Source organism: Columba livia, chromosome 1 (genome assembly GCF_036013475.1).
Source record: "Columba livia isolate bColLiv1 breed racing homer chromosome 1, bColLiv1.pat.W.v2, whole genome shotgun sequence".
In the NCBI taxonomy this organism is placed as follows: Eukaryota; Metazoa; Chordata; class Aves; order Columbiformes; family Columbidae; genus Columba; species Columba livia.
In genome coordinates, this window is record NC_088602.1 from 120,348,829 (window position 1) to 120,366,890 (window position 18,062).

The window sequence follows — 18,062 nt, forward strand, 5'->3', positions numbered from 1 at the left end:
TAACAAATTAATCAGGAATATACTTTAACCTACTAGGCTCCTAAAATGTTACGTGGCTGCTTTTTTACTGTAACACATCTCCGCATCTTCAGATAATTATCTTGGAAGAAATACACTGAATCCACACTTGCAGTACTCAGGTTATATTTCCACTCTTGGAAACTGATGGCTCTGTTTTAAATACACACATGGGCACACACGCACACATATACATAATGTGTTATATATATACACACCCTGTCTAAAATGAGTTCATCCTAAACTGTAACAGAACCCACTCTAAAACATTGCACCATAAAAAAGCAATCTCTAAGCAGACAGAGCTATAGAAATAAACCATACAGACACTTTGGAGATCAGGTGGCACCAATGTGCACAAGTTAAAACTTTATGTACTATGCAGCGTTACGAGAAGAGTGAGAATAAAAAGATAAGCAACATCTGTAGTTTAAAGACAATGCAGTGTTATTCTTTGATTTTTAACAAAATAAAGAACAGAGGCAGAATGGCAAATTGATGCACTAACTTTTGGGTTCAGAAATAACTGCTTTCTCAAACAGCTCTGAAGACTTAGACATATAAGAACTGGTAACATATGTATATGTGTATATGCACTGGGAAGAATTATTAGGCATTGCTTTTACCATATGCATGATTAAAAACTATATGGCAAGTTCTAGCCAAAACAAAAGAAAAAAAAATAAAAACTTGATTTGGAGTGGGTTCACTGGTTTAATACTTTTTAAGGTAAGGAAAAAAGCATTAACTGAAAGATGGGGCTCAACACAATTTAACACTCTGACCCTTTTCTCCAGAGCCATGATGGGCAGCTCAGTCATCCCCCTGTTAAATAACATTGGCTATATTACCCAGAAGCTAACACTTGCATCCTTGTGGGCATCCAAGAGAGCTGCCAAAAGCCCAGAGAACGTGCCCCTTAACTGCTTGGCTTGAAGAAGCACCTCATTTCATGTGCTAGTTGTTTTGATCCCCAAGATTCATCCCACACACTGCTGTAGGGAGCACAGGGAAACAGACCACAGCACTTTGGCAGTCTCTGGATTCCCCCTTTTCCCATGCAGTCATGGTAAACAATTATCAGAGAGCCATACATACCCAGTTTGCAGGTGCAGTGCTGCTACGTGCGATAAGCAACATGCATCCTTTCTACTGTGTGTTCAAAGATGCTGGCATCTGCCACTGGAAGGATCTCACTCTGATTTCAGAGGCTATGCTGCTCCATTCAATTGCCTGTTTTCTCCCTCGAGTCTGCATGTGGGACACGAATCAGTCCTACGATGATGTTCCCAAACTTGTGGACTAGCAGAGAACTCAGAACTATTTATCATTAAAAAAAAATGTGACTGAAATGGTAATGAAGTATTTTCTACAGTCTAGCTTCCCACTGCAGACCAACTCAGCAGCAACATTTGTTTCTCATTAAGTTTCTGTGGTTTATTTTTTTTAGCTCAATGGATAACCAGATGGAGGAGGGTACAGAACAGAGCTATGATCTCTGAATGAATCACTGTCTCAGATACCAAATTGTTATCCCATACTAAGTTTCCTTGCTACCCAGACCTCTGAGGTAATAAACCGAAGCCATCATTTTCAATCTGTGATCCTCCACAGTCATTCTGTGAAGGTGCAATCCCATTTAGAAATTTCCCAGATGGACTGCTGCAGAGCTGATACGTTCATTTATTTTTCTTTGTAACCATAACCCTCAGCAGCAAATCCGCAAACAACTAGGACTGAGGTTTCCAAGCCATGAATCAGAGCCAGGTGCTTCTGTGGCAGCCAGATTAAGAGAGCAGTTGGCTCTCCTACCAACGAAGAAGGTGACAAGGCAGGAACTGTTTTTAGCACTCATAAAAAACACCTCCTGAAGTTGATAAGCACACAGGGCAAACAGTCTGAACGACAAAAAAAAATCTTCTCTTAGATGGTGTTTATTTTCAACACTGTTATTCCTCCACTATACCAGCCATAGCAAGCGTCTTAGACCAAAGGGTATTTCTACTTACACTATCGCCAGAGTTTTCCTACATGCAATCTCCACACACTTGCACAGACGGTAAAAGTTACCTTCTTTTATCACCTGATACAGCCAGCTTCATGGATCTGCAGATCTTGCCATTGACAGTTCATTGCCAATTGCATTTGAGTTTGTTTGGCCCCATCTAGTTTGATCTAGAGTTTACTTCCAACATACTTCAGTGCTAGCTTGGTTATTGATATCGAAATCCACTCCAAGTCATGGAGACATGTTTTAAAAGAAGGCAGAAACATCATATTATATCACCCAGCTGAAACTCGATTGAACTAATGGCACGGTTAAGCTCAGAAAGCCTAAGACCAGAGCTGAAAATTATATTCTTTCTTTCAGGCCCTGTTCTGGCTAAAATGACATTATACTGAAGCATTTAACATTCCCTTCCACGCTGAAGGGAACCACCCTGTTCCCTGCCTCCCTGTGTGGCTTCACTTCAAGCTACACAAATTTGCTCTTCCTTGTTTGCTTTGGAAATTCGTTGGCAGGAAGCCATCTCCAACTGCACATGGCATCTGGAGCTCAGGCTTTGATTCAGTGTGCTTCTCCCACACCGCTCTGCATGAAAAGGGCAGCTCAGTCAAGCAGGTATTTTCTTCTTCAGTTCCCAGTACCATGACGGGGTTTGTTCAAAACATGTCCTTAAAAGATGCATGGTCAGATTTCTGTGAGGATCTCAAAGGGAGAGGCAGTCGAACTCAGCTTCTTTGTCAAACTCCAGAACAAACAACTTAATGCAAAACACTCAATTTTGATGACACGCAGCAGCTGCACTTTTTTCAGGCAGTATCCTTAATTTTTCATTTAACCTTTAGTAACAGAATTTAAATGAAAGAGAAAAATGCTAAAAATTTAGAAATAATGTTGAGAGCTTGTTCCTTTAATCTATTTAATTTTTCAATCTGGCTTCTAAAGGACACAAGACTTCTGAAATCTTTTTTTATCTGAGTGTTTGGTCCTGTATATCTCCTTGTTCCTACCCACCCCCAGCCCACTAATACTTGAACCACTTAGTTAATTTCAATCAAATTTGATACAAAGATCAAAACCACAATAATACTAAGACCCAACCAGTTTTGTGGGCATAGACTGCCAAGCAAAGGTCATTAAAAACACACCCATTGTGGGGAGGCCCCCTAGCATTTGCTCAACCCATCAATCACCAGAAATTGCACATGATACAGAGACATTATGAACAGCCTACCTGAGAGAAAAAAACTCAGATCACTACTTCCACTTTATTAGACACCTGAGAATCCAGCCACAAGACACAAGTCCCCAGACGAAACACACTTCAGCGCTTGTTCTGCTGCTAGAGCTGATCGTTTGAAAAGAAGTGTTAAGAAAATTTCTCATTCCTTTCTTCTATGTGACTCCTTTGACCTCGCTGGATTCCAACAACTGCATCTATCCTTCACTCTTTCAGGCTCATTTCTTTACCTGATGCCAGCTGATAATGGTTAGGCGGGTAGCAAACCAGATAAGGCTCATTTCTTTCCACAGTGTTTACTGCTTAATGAGGGGCAAAGCAGACAAAAAATGTACAGCATAATTTGTGTTCACAAATTCTGCACTCAGATATCCTATGTAGAGGAAAAGTGCTATATGTTCATTAAGACAGAGCCTTTCCTATTTCATTTGTTTTTGAAGGATTTTTTTCCAAAACAGCATGCTTTTTGGAGGAAAAATAACGAAATGTTCAGGAAAATATTTTCTTTGCATGTAGTTTTTCCACACACATTTTTAATCATTTCTGAGTAAATAACCCTCTTTTCAGCTAAGACTTTTTTTTTTTTTTTTTTTTTTTTGTTGCCATCTTCTGTTCTCGTGCACATTCTTTGGCTGCTTTTCATGCCTGTCATTTACATCTTGACTTCAAACCAATGCATCTGTCCTGGTCTTAATTCCTGCGAAACTTCAGTGCCACAGCTGAGCTTCCCATGTAAAGATTTAATTTTTGGGCAGCGTGTTGCTCATCAGTCCTCAGAGGTACCTACACTTCAGATCCAAAGTGTGGTTTTGGAGTAAATTTCCTGGTCGTCCCCACCAACCATGCTTTTCTTGTTGTACCTCTGTGGCCTCTAAGAGTCACTCAGACAAAGCTAGAACTAGTCAAAAGTAAAAAATTCGCTGCAAATGACACCCACACAGGACCAACTCAGGACCAACTGTTTCACTCTACAAATGCATTTTAACACAACATTTTCCAGGGACAGCAGACACCATTGAATGCAAGAGGAGAAACTGCCCCAGATTCTCCAAGAAGCATTTCTATAATTTCAGTGCATCAGTGTTTATAACTAACCCAAGTGCATCTGCAGCATTTTTTCTCTGCTCATTTGACTTGTTTGCCACACAGGAGTTTGCTGCTGCCTGAGCCCATTTTGTGACTAAGCAGGTTTCCAAGTTCAAGTTCATTAATAAGAGTCAGATTTGAGATTAATCCAGCTGAATGGGATCCAGTCAGGCTGGGAGGGTTAAAGCTACGATGTCTCAAGGGGAATAAAATACAGAAAGCAAAATACCAGAGAAAGTTTAAAAAATTGAGGTTCGCTCTGCAGCTTGGGAATGTAAAAAATGGCACCCTTGTTCTATATATCAAATTGACTGACTGCACAAAAGGTTGGGCTGGGTTCTGTTGTCTGCTTGTTCTTGTGGCAACTTGGATGATCACACATGAGGCGAGTTACACAAAACAATTAAAAATGGACTGTGAGAATGCCAAGCTATGATACCAGTACACTTGTGATACATTGAGGCCTAAATCCTCCTGATTTCATGATTACTGATTCTGACACTTGTTGGACTACAGTGATACTTAAGTGAACAAAACCAGTCTCAGTAATCTCTCTGGGCATTCTTGTGTTAGTTTTGTTTGTCATTTGTCAGTGCTGTGATATTTCTGTGTGATGATATTAATGAAGGTACAAGGCTGAAGACAAGATATGAAGAGATACCAGTATTCTTCAGTGCTACTGCACGGAAAAACAACAGACTCCTAAAAGCACTTACCATGGTTCCTTCTTTGAGGTTTATTCTGTTTTAGATGAAACTAGTCTGTAAATAACAATTCACCAAATCAAATTAATGACATTGAAAGGAATTACAGAGGCATCTGGGTTATGCATTCATCTAATCATATATGAGTTCCCCTTACATGGCACTTTACATTTTTGCAAATTCAATTAGACACAATCTTGTAGTGTACATTAGCAGGAATTAAATACTGAACCAGTTCCAGAGAAGCTACACCCCCAACATGCCCCCAAAACCATTTTATTGATGAGTATGAAACAGTTTATGTAGGCTCAACAACAGTCCATGCATCTTTATTGAGATGAGTGAATTTTACATGGGAAATAAATCACAATTATCACAAACATGAATGCTCATCATTTTCTGACCTCATCAGTCCAACCTCCCTAAGGGCCCATGAGGTTAGTTCTGGGTTGCCACTGAGATTCACAGAATGTAAAAACCAGACACGAAAGAGATATTTTTTTCCTGGCTTCAATCACAACAGCACACAGTTATGGACTGTGAGCCAGGGAAATAGCTGTGAGACAGAAACACTCACCACAGGTCCTTCACGACAAAGCCATGCCTGCTCACTGCGGGGCTTATGCCACTTTGGCACAGAGTTGCTATAATTTGCTTGCACTAACTTGGAGAAGTTATTTTCTGTTGTGGCTTTTTTGTTTGGTTGGATGGTTGCTTGCTTTAGGGGGATGTTCTTTGTTTTTTGTTTTTTTGGGGTTTTTTTCTCAGAAACCATCCATGTAGTCTATGTTTGCAACCCTTAATAACCACCAGCCAGGGAAAACGGAAGGGCAAGAAGAACAACGCAGCTGGCCTCCCCTCCTGCTTCCCGCCCCTGTACACAGGTGTCGTGCTCGCAAATTTTCACAGTATCACAGTATCATAGTATGTTTGGGATTGGAAGGGACCTCAAAAGATCATTTTAAAAAAATACAACTTGGTTTGATAAGACTGTGAATGAACTGAAGTGAACTCCTGTCTCTCAGCAGATGATGGCCATGAAGAGAAGGGGAGGGACCTTTTCTGTTTGGAAAGCCCCCTGGATATAATGAACACCCCCTTATACCAAAGCCCACTGTGTCTCCACTCTGGTTTATTTGTTTTGCTTTGGTCTGGGTTACAAACAGACAACTGCTGCAAAGAAACATTTAAGCTGGGAAAAGAAAGGGTACAAGGAAAAAGGTGTCTCAGTCAAGATGTGCTAGTCAAGGCATTAACTGAAGTGAACTGGAACTGGAAGGTAACACAAAGCATCTGGCATTTAATGTAACCATAGCGATTTTGTAATTAAAGGAAAATATCTACTGTGCTGAGGCTGTAAATATCAAGGCACTCCGGCCTACTTATCGTTCTAAATCGCAGACTATTGCCAAGCTGGCAAAGCTATATGGACTTTAATGATAACAAAATAGCTTGTGTCAGCATCCGCTGACTTTGGTAGAGGTGTCTGACAGAAGCGCAGGTGTGTTGCAGCACAACCTCCGTATCTTGGGCAAATGGAATTACAGACATGGTAGAAGAAAATACAAACGCTGATTTCTTTGCCCTAGCCCTGCCCTGAGAGAATATGAGAGCTTGAGGTCTTCCTAAGTGCAACTGTTCATTCCTCAAATGGTACTTCTTCCTTTTAGTTTTTCAGGTGTAGGCATAAAATATTTTAAGGAAGAGGGAATTTTAATAATGTCTTGTCAGACCTGTTTTACAAGAGATGTGATCAATATTCTGCTGTTCATACCAATCTAAATGAATTCAAATCAACACAAGGTTATAAGTAGTCATTAGCTGTCTGACAGCTTTTCCTCTCAAACCTCATTTTGGGAATCTGGTCCAAATGAGGCCATTCACGCTACACTGCCTCTTACATAGACAGCCTTGAATTTTAAATGTTTCATTCTCCTTTGTATACCTCCACATCACAGGCAACATCTTGCACAAAAGCGGCTATACTCCTGCATTACCTAAGCAGATCTGGATGATGCGTTGGAGGAATCGTTAGCTCTGTCCAGTCTCATCAGTGGATTAGATTCATACTTATATGTCTCCTGGTGGCATTTCTCTACAAAAGTAGCTTTCTGAGTGTTCTTTCTCTATCCCTGTTTGGACCACCACTGCTGCACATTTGTCTCTTCTAACTGTTGTCCATTAAATCACCATGTCCATTACTTTATTACTAGTACTACTTTGAAGCCAGTGGTCTATACGCACACCAGAGATGCAAAAGGAGAAAAAAAAAAAAAAAAAGGCAGAATCTTTTTGCCTGAAGTATTTGTGGTGGTTTCTCTGGACCACTGTGTGAGTTGCGATTCTCTCTGGACTTCTGCCAGGTACTCATCTGGCTTCTGTGCTCTCCTTTCTGTTTTCTCTTTATGTTTACAGGTGACAAACCATCAGTGTGCGTGCATCAGAAACTGATTTGCTGTTGTAGCTGCCCAAAGCTCTGAAGCTCTGCTGCTCCACATGCTGGCTCCAGACAAGATGTAGTACAAACACAGCTGAAAGCTATTTAATAGGGCTCAGGTACCAGCTCATATAGCTACCCGAGGTGTTACCACCCCACCTTGTCCCCAGTGCTTGTCACCACTCCTCTGCTGAGGCTGGCTAGCAGAATAAAGCACCAAGGGCTCCTCTGATGTATCAAGACAAAAGCGGCTGCTGGGTGGGGGCTCAGGTACATGACCAAGCTTCACACTGAGCTCACACATGCTGCTGAGTCATCTCTGCTCTGGGACAGGTGATCTACAGCGAAGAAACAGCGACAAGAGACAGTGGGGAGGAAGGAACAGCACAGATGTCACAGGCAAGTGTCATGTATGTTCGTAAGCATCTATGTGTTCTTGCACAAATTATGGTTTTGTATTATTCTCACAGGGTGGTGTAATGTGGTACTGAAATACAAACTAGATGTAGCAAAGAAGGTTAAATATTCTTTGTGCAAAATGCTGCTAAGCTCACCCACAGTGAGATGTGGTCCCCATACCAGGCAACACCTAAGGAGCTAATTAGGAAACCAGATAAAGGGGAGAACTGGGTAGAGCAGGGAGACAACCCAGCCCTGGGTAGACTCTGTCACTAGTGACAAAGCAAGGACATATATTCTCAGAGTCATTCATGGTGAAAACAAAAAACAAAACTCTAATAAATTGTTCTACAAAACCTCATCCACTGTGGTGTGCGGGTGGGGTTAAGTTCAGAGGCTGAAAGGCAGAGTCTGCATTTGAACTACAGAGCAGGCGTAGATTAAAAGCAGACTTATTGGAAACATCCCTGACCAAAATTATTCAACCATGACCCAGAAGACTCCCTTTCTTGGTGAAGGCCATGCTATATCCTGCTGTCCTTCAGACAAGCAGGTAGCTTGCAAAACTTGGTTTTGAAAGTGAGACAGCATATAAATTGAGCAAGGATTTTATTTTTTTAATTCTGCATGCCTACAACTCACTCGGTCACTAAACTGATTTTAAAAAATCACTTACATTTTTTTCCAGTGGAGGAAATGTTGGAAAAGAGATCTCAGAAAATGAGACATTTTTAGTGTGAGATCTGCCACACTGGATGCTAGAAATATAAGGAAGCTGCAGTTTCACTTCTTAGTCTAATGTCATTTGCTAATTCTGTTCTTAACACAAGTTACGTTTCCCTTCAGCCTTTGACAGAAAGCTGGAGTGAAACTTTAAATATTCACTATAAATTATTATTCTCTACATTATTAGTTTTCAAAATAATATGTGTTTGTAGGGACTTATTTCTAGCAGTAATTATCATTTATAATTTAACAAGTATGCGTAAGCACTTTTTTGTACTAAAATAAGCATGCAGTATGCAAGAGCTGATCCTCAAAAACCTATCAAAAGTGTGCTGAATTGCCCAAACTTGCAAACAATGGTGTATTAGTAGAAATTGAAACATTTTTTATTACTGAAATCTTTAAAAAGAACAGCCTGCCACAACAGACACAGGCAATGAGGACGAATGAACTGTGTGGCTGGACAGAGTGCACATCTTCTAGTCTGGATAGTTATTCTAAATGGAAAACAGACAATTTAGACTAATTTTGTCTCTGGCATAAATCTATTAGCATTAATGGTGTTGTGACTACTTGTACCCAACTCAAATTTGCCCATATCTCTTAAAGACAGAACCATTTAACTGTGGGTTTTTAAGGCTTTTAGCTGAACTAGATTCTTTAGGAAAAAGAGGTGTATATATACCTGCAAGATTTTTGAGGCTTTTTCTTCAGAAAAGGGGAATAAAATGAACCCACTGAGTTCAAGAGGAACAGCACCTGTGAGAGAGAAAAGGAGGTCAGATCCTTGCAGCCTTCAGGGAGAAGCGAACTGCCTCATGGCTTGGGTTGGATTGATGAGGATGAGTGAAGTGAATGTGGTAGATGGTAAAAGAAGGAAGCTGGGAGGAAGAAATAGAAGAGAAAAAAAAAAAGGCTGCTATGGGAAGACTGAATGCATTCAGAGGTAGTGGCCATGCCTGCAGCCCTGGGGTCCAGGATACCAGTGGAGCAGAGCTGGATATCCAGGAAATGGGGAAAGGCCCTCATATCTTGGATCAAGGCCAAGCAGCTCTTTGCCCAGGCTCTGCTGGCTGAAATACAAAAATGGGCCTGCACCTGGAGATATCCAAGGGAAGTTCTCCACTGAACACAATAGGGAGAAAAAAGTAAATTTAAGACGAGATCTTCCTTTTCCAATACGAGAAAAAAAAAAAATCAACCCAAAGCCAGGTAACCAGTTCCTGAATCTGAAACTTGTTAGGGCTGCAGAATTGCTGCTGCTCTAGGGGTTCATGCCCAATTTCCTAAGAGCATAGAAGAGTGAGGAGGGAGGACTCTCAGAAAGAGGAATGACAATTTTGAACAAGTATATTTCAGCTTGACTACAGGTCATTCAAATTGTTATACTGTGGCTGGCTGGTTTGGACATTAATGATTCAGATATTTCTAAGACTTTCTCCTAAGGTTTGAAGAGCTTTGTCCAACCTGTCACAAAATTAAGAATTTGGGTATGTAGCAAAAATGTATGTTAGGATGGATGAATGTTTCATTTTTAATAATAAATGATAATGGAAGACCTTTAGTTATCGAACCCTTCTGGAATAGCTCTGTAACAGACCCTCAGCCACCTGGTTGTTAGAGGGCAGTATTTGCTCCTTAGAAAAAGACAGTTCACTGGCAGCAACTAAAAAACATGAAGTTTCTCTCCAATGCTATGTACCAATAATTCCAACAGATTTTCATACTTAATCAAAACTGTTTGAGGGAACACAATGTTAAACTCCCATTTAGATAGCAGCAATACCAGATTTCTTGCATCTGCACATTTCTCCAGTCTTTTGAGGAAATAATGTCTGGAATAAGATAAGTGTGGTACTCATCATGCTGCTTAAACATTTTTTCTATGCCTTTTCCTATGTATGGCTTCTGTCATAGGTAGCATGTCCTGCGATAAAAGACATTTATAGCACAGCACTTTTCCAAGGCAGCTTTTGGCTGTAATTTTGCTTCCAGCCATCCCATCCACCTTTGGACACATTGCACTGTGTAGCAGCAAACAAAGTCGTTTAAGACTATGGGACTGGTAAGTGGCAGCAGACAGGTCTAAAGTGTATTGTTTTTAAGCAGCTCACTGCTCAGAATGAAAAGTGATACTGGGTATTCAAGTGTGAGCCAAAATAAATCCATTTTTAAATGGTGATATCTCTCCCTGAAAAAAAAATTGAAGGACCATACTCTGACAATGGAGTACAGCCACCTACTTATTGCATGTCAGGATAGCAATAAGTGACTCACCCGCCCACCCACACTCCAAGGATACCAGGGCCTGATGTCTCTGTCTCAAAGTTGTCACAACACTGAATTCAGACAAACAGTTTTTCCTACTGCCCACAGTCTGTACAGTACTCACCGCTTGTTCACTTTTCCAGGTCATCAACCCCTAAAATATCTCAAGGTGAAAATGAGTGGGAGTGACACTACACAAACACTTCCCTTTATTAGTAGGCTTGTACTAATATTTGCTTTAAAATCTGTTTGTTGATAAATGCTAATTAAATACCAAATCAAAGCTTTATTTTGACCCTCTCTTGGGGTCTTTTGGACTTCTTAATTTGCAAGGCAACCAACAAATCCCACCTAATGTTTTCTGTTTTCTGTAAGGTGATTAAAACTGCCCCTGGGGCTACAAGAGGAAAAAAAAAAAAAAAAAAAAAAAAGAAAGTATAGTGGGAAGAAAGTGGGGAGAAACATCTGGAGCAAAGAGATGATGAGAGTTCCCAGCTGTGCCATCAATTTGTTGATGATGTGAAAATAAAGCACAGCAGTGTTTTTTTCATGTGTTGGTCAATGAGCTGCAGAGAATACCCCATCAGCAGAGATTCAAGAAGTGGTTTGTCCGACAAGACATCAGTCAGTGCTTCTTGAGCTTTCTTTATCCTTTGAGGAGCAGATACCAGCCAGGGGCTAGCGCACTACTGAATTTTGCTATTTGTTGCACGGACATGGGAATTAAAGTGATGTTGTCTGCAAGTAAGAAAATTACTTTCCTGGTTCACTGTGAGGACAAAGAAAGCTGGTCAGGTGAACAACAGAATATAAAGGGAACAGATAAAAATTATGAGTTAAATGAAAGTGAAAGGACAAAATTTCAGCCTCAGAGGCTACTTGTATAAATCAAATTGGTCAAGGCCCAATCTCTGCAGGGTATTAAGATGGTGCTGTTCACATTTGAAAAGCTAAGCTGTCTCCTTTATTTTTCCCTCTCAAGTACCTGGTACATATTGTGCTCCAAACCATTGGCCAGATATTGCCTGAAAGACTGGTGATGCACAAACAATATTGGGGACCAAAAACTGAGTTAAAAATTAAGCATTCCAGGGGATTATACACTGGTGCTTGTGCCTAAGGTTTGGTTCTGCTTTGCTTTTAAACATGGAGGAGTCAAGGAAGACAGAATTCTCTCTCAAGGATTGCATATGGGGCCCTTACCCACAATGAAGCTTGAGGTGGGGGGCAACAATTTGACTGAACCCTATACTATCTGTGTAGTTGCTTCATCTGTTTTGTCAGTCAAATTGAGTCACTTGATATTTAAATAACATTCTCATGTAAGTTCCCAGGCTCTCAGAAGAACCTCAAGGCCACATGCACACTTGCTAAAAGCTAGGATCTCGGCCCCTGCAACCAGTGACCACTATGTCATGGCAACAGCTGAACCCCCTTCATGAAGCATCCTTTACTTTCTGTGTTCTTAGATATTTATTCTGGAGTGATGTCAATTCCTCAGCGCACCAACTCAATTGTAACCCCCCTCAGGTCACCCTGCATGCACAGCAGAACCAGAAGCTCCTCTGTCCCTTTGATAGGGTGAGGCATCCTTTCCCTTCCCAAATGAGCTGCCCTGTGGTGAATGGAGCCCCAGCACTGAAGCTGGAGAATGACTATCCAGGTCTGATGGTGTCGCCTAAGGCGTTGATCATTTCGGAATAAACAGCCACTGGCGGTGGAACTACCACTTAGCTCAAGTTTAAGTGCTTCCTCTTGCCACCCTCTCACCTCATTGATGTAGCCTGAACTTTGGGAGCTGGGGAGGGGTTAGGTTGTTTTCACTGGTTTCAGGCAGAGGCACAAAGAAGTGTTGTAGGATTTGAAACAGTCTGTTCACCAAAAGGCAGGTGATAAAAAATAATAATCCTTAAATCCCCAGATACTCAGATTGCATTATTATTTGAGAATCTCTGTTTTCATATAAAAATTAAAGCACGAATTTAGTCCTGATTGCCTGAAAATGAGTCCCAACACTCCAAATACCAGGTTGCAAATAAAACAGACCCAAATGTAGTGTTTTTCTTCTGTACGTTAGAGGGGCTTAGGGAACAACAAAGATTTGTTTTTATATGCCTTGCATTAGCAGTCTGATACAAAAATGGTCATATCTAGGTAACAGGAAGACGATTTTCTAAGGGCAGGCATGAGATAGTAGAAATTTTGTGGAGAATATGACAGTAAAGATCATACTACACAGAACAAATCGTGGTGAGGTGAAATACAGGATCCTAGATATGTTTGAGAATAATGATACATGGTAAAGCAGGACAATGAGTGAGGAAGCAGGCAGAGAGAGCGCCAAGGCCATGGTGCGAGCTTAGGAGATATCCTTATTAACATTGACCTCTGGAGTGCAGAAAGCCAAATTTATGCTGTAAGGGCTGTATGAGGTCACCTGGTATTGATGGGCTACACTCTGGCAAAGGGTTCATCCTCCAGTTGCAGGTTAGACTGAGAAAACTCCACTTCTGCTGATAGAGCTTGTTGCAGCCCTCTTGGGAAAAAAAAAAAAAATAAACGTCATCCTGTAAAAGAGCACTATTGCTGATATGCCTTAAGCCATAGTAAGGGTTTCTGCTGGCACAGCTATGCTGGTTGCAGATTACACTTTATCACTCCCCTGATTGATGCACAACAGTTTGTCATGCTGATCCGGCCAAGGTCTGTGCTAGGAAACAGGGAGTCAGAGGACCAGGCAAGGAGGGTCAGAGAGCAGAAGAGCAGAAGGGTTTTCATGTTGCAACCAAGCAGAGAGTGAGTAATAGCGGAAAGAAAATCAACATATTAAGAATAAACAGTACTCAACAGAGTTTACTGGCCGGACTTCTAATTCCACCCATATAAACTTGGAGATTTTTTTTGTTTAAAAAAGAAGTCTCTGTTTTTTATTGCTGTGTTAGCTGTCTGGTATTTTGTTGAAAGAGAATTATAAGATATATCCTTTCTTAATATGAAAATATATTAGCTTGTAAACTTGAAAGGCAGCCTGTGGTTGTCGAATGCATGGGTCTTCAAAAATCATGGGCTGGTGCTTCATTACATGTAAAAATTGCTTTATTTTGATCAAAACATTGTGTCGCCATTGCAGTTCTCCTCCACCCTTTAAATTTATTATGCTGGTTGCTCTTCAGATTTCTTTTAACTACTGTTGATACACCACCCTTTCACTGGCATTCCTTCTGGTTTCCCATGTATTATTTATTTAAAACAATAGTTATCTCAGGTCCAGTGCTTTTCTTGCAAGGCCTACAGGAGCTTGAGCTGCAGTGTGAAATTATTACTGATGCTTAATGAATGCAATTGATTTAACAGAGGCAAGCAATACCCTATCAAAATCTCTCAGATTATAATATCATCACCAAACACTGCACTACATCTCTATATACTATGCAGAGACAGATCCAGCGTGTGTATGCACAGAGTGTGCATACACACAACAGGTGCATGCATGTGTGTTATTGTGTACATATGGTGCGTGCTGTATAGTATACATAGACTATCTATGGTCACTCTCAGTCATGTAAGGATTAGTAGTGTTACCTGACAGTATAAAAACACAGACAATAAAAACCTGTATAAATTAAGGCCAGCAAGGAAGCCTGGAGTAAGGAAAGAAACATGGATCACTGACACCGCTGACAAAGCACAAGTAGCAATTTCCTGAGCCAAGAAGCCAGCACAGCACCATGGAACTGCTATTCATGGGGAACCAGCTGGAAGTTTCAGCTTCTGGACAACAAAGCAGGAAGAAATACCCATTTTTTCCACCACTGAGAGTTACTTCCAGATTACAAGAATGCCAGCACTCGTTTTCCATTTTTCAAAACACAGGAAAAGCTAGTTGATTATAAAAAGCCTCCCCTCCCATTTTAATATACAGTCTTTGATGTACAAGCTTCTATTTATTGCATTAATGAATGCTGAATTAGAAATCATCTTTTGGCTGTTCCTGTGACACACATTCCCCACTGGTACCTAGCTGTAGCTGACGCTTATATACACTCCAGTGCCATATATCCTTGCCCAGCTATTGCTTGCTACACGATAGAGAGGTCTGCAGAACAGCAGGATGAATTGCTATACCCAAAGAATGCCAAGTTTACTATTACAGAATCACACAGAATCACAGAATCAACTGGGTTGGAAAAGACCTCAGAGATCATCAAGTCCAACCCTTGGTCCAACTCTAGTCCGTTTACTAGATCATGGCAGTCAGTAAGTGCCATGTCCAATCTCAATTTAAAAACCTCCAGGGATGGCGAGTCCACTACCTCCCTGGGCAGGCCATTCCAATGCCTGACCACTCTCTCTGTAAAGAATTTCTTTCTAATATCCAGCCTAAATTTCCCCTGGTAGAGTTTAAGCCCATGCCCCCTTGTCCTATTGCTAACTGCCTGGGAGAAGAGACCAATCCCCACCTGGCTATAACTTCCCTTCAGGTAGTTATGGAGCGTGATGAGGTCACTTCTAAGCCTCCTCTTCTCTAGACTAAACAAGCCCAGCTCCCTCAGCCTCTCCCCATAGGTCTTATGTTCAAGTCCCTTCACCAGTCATGTTGCTCTTGTCTGGACCCGCTCCAGCACTTCAATGTCTTTCCTGAACTGAGGGGCCCAGAACTGAACACAATACTCCAGGTGTGGCCTCACCAATGCAGAGTACAGGGGAAGGATCACTGCCCTTGTCCTGCTGACCACGCTATTTTTGATACAGGACAGGATACCGTTGGCCTTCTTGGCCACCTGGGCACACTGTTGGCTCATGTTGAGCTTCCTGTCAATTAGTACCCCCAGGTCCCTTTCTGTCTGACTGCTCTCCAGACACTCTGTGCCCAGCCTGTAGCGCTGCAGGGGGTTGTTGTGACCAAAGTGCAGCACCCGGCACTTGGCCTTATTGAACTTCATCCCATTGGAATCAGCCCATTTTTCCAGTCTATCCAGATCCCTCTGCAGAGCCCTCCTGCCCTCCAGCAGGTCGACACTCCCTCCCAACTTGGTGTCATCAGCAAATTTGCTGGTGATGGTCTCAATCCCCTCATCTAAATCGTCAATAAAGATGTTAAACAGGACTGGACCCAACACTGACCCCTGGGGAACACCACTAGTGACTGGCCGCCAGCTGGATGCAGCCCCATTCACCAGCACTCTCTGGGCCCGGCCCTCCAGCCAGTTCTTAACCCAGCGTAGAGTACACTTGTCCAAGTCATGGGCTACCAGCTTTTGCAAGAGTATATTATGGGAGACAGTGTCAAAGGCCTTGCTGAAGTCCAGATAGACCACATCCACGGCTTTCCTGTCATCCACCAGGTGAGTCACCTGATCATAGAAGGAGATCAGGTTGGTCAGACAGGACCTGCCCCTCCTAAACCCATGCTGGCTGGGTCTGATCCCTTGTCCATCCTGAAGGTGCTGTGTGATTCCATTCAGGATGATCTGCTCCATAACCCTGCCAGGCACCGAGGTCAGGCTGACAGGCCTGTAGTTGCCAGGGTCAGCTCTGCAGCCCTTTTTGTGGACTGGGATAACATTGGCCAATTTCCAATCATATGGGACCTCCCCAGTGAGCTAGGACTGTTGGAAGATGATGGAGAGTGGCTTGGCAAGTTCTTCTGCTAGATCCCTCATCACCCTAGGATGGATCTCATCTGGTCCCATAGACTTGTGAAGATCCAGATGGCTCAGTAAATCACCAACTATCTCCTCCTGGAATACAAGGGGCCTATTTGGCTTCCTATCTCTGTCAACCACCTCCAGAGATGACTTGTCCTGAGGGCCACCTGTCTTACTGGTAAAAACTGAGGCAAAGTAGGTATTAAGTACCTCAGCTTTCTCCTCATCTTTGTTAATTATATTTCCCTCAGAGTCCAACAGAGAATGGAGGTTTTCCTTGCCCCTCCTTTTGTTATTAACATATTTGAAGAAGGACTTTTTATTATCCCTGACAGAATTGGCCAAATTAACTTCAAATTGCACTTTTGTTTCCCTGATTTTTTTTCTGCATGATCTAGCTATTTCCATAAATTCTTCAAAAGTAGCCAGCCCTTTTTTCCACAGTCAGTAAAGTCTCTTTTTATTTCTGATTTCATTCAGAATCTCCCTGTTTAGCCAAGCCAGTTGTCTTTCCCGCTGGCTAGCCTTTCAGCACACTGGTATAGCCTGTTCCTGTGCACTCAAAACCACCTGCCTGAAGCATGCCCAACCCTCCTGGGCCCCCTTGTTTTTAAGCATTGTTTCCCAGGGTATGCTCTGAACTAGACTTCTGAATAGGCAAAAATCTGCCCTCTGGAAGTCCAGCGCAGAGGTTTTGTTAATGGTTCTCCCTGCATCTCTGAGTATTGAAAATTCTATTATTTCATGGTCGCTATGCCCCAGGCGGCCTCCAACCACTACATCTCCCACCAGCCCTTCTCTGTTTGTAAACAGTAGATCTAGCAGGGTCTTGCCCCTGGTAGGCTCATTTACCAGCTGATGAAGGAAATTGTCCTCTATACACTCCAGGAACTTCCTAGACTGCCTCTTCTGTGCAGTATTGAGCTCCCAGCAGATATCCGGCAGGTTAAAGTCACCCACAAGAACAAGGGCCGTTGATTTTGAGACATCTGCCAGCTGCCTGTAGAATAATTCATCTCCTTCATCATCCTGGTTGGGTGGTCTGTAACAGACACCCACGAGGATGTCAGCCTTGTTGGACTTCCCTCTGATTCTGGTCCACAGACACTCAACCTTGTCACTGCTGACCTCAAGTTTAACAGAGTCGAGTGACTCTCTAACATATAAAGCCACCTCTCCACCTCTCCTACCCTGCCTATCTTTTCTGAAGAGCTTGTAGCCACACATAGCAGCACTCCAGTCATATGAGTCATCCCACCATGTTTCTGTGATGGCAACTATGTCATAGCTTTCCTGCTGCACGATGGCTTCCAGCTCCTCTTGTTTGTTGCCCATACTGCGTGCATTGGTGTACCTGCACTTCAAGTGGGCTGCTGATTTCCCTCTTAATTCAGGCTTTCCATCCTTAGGCTGATCTTTGGAGAGCCCAGTTTCAATCCCTTCCCCCTTCAAACCTAGTTTAAAGCCCTCCTGATCAGCCCTGCCAACTTATGGGCTAGAGTCCTCTTGCTCTCCCTAGAAGGATGAAGCC

The 18,062-nt window shown here is 42.2% G+C and overlaps 1 long non-coding RNA gene across 1 annotated transcript; it reads right to left on the reverse strand.

The window, feature by feature from the left end:
• Positions 1-492: 492 nt before the first annotated feature.
• LOC135580459 (uncharacterized) lies at positions 493-14,220 on the reverse strand. The gene is made up of 3 exons (XR_010475092.1): positions 13,321-14,220; positions 9,301-9,374; positions 493-7,828 (listed from the first exon to the last, which is right to left on the reverse strand). It is a non-coding gene; the product is annotated as an uncharacterized LOC135580459 (long non-coding RNA).
• Between the last annotated feature and the right edge of the window lie 3,842 nt (positions 14,221-18,062).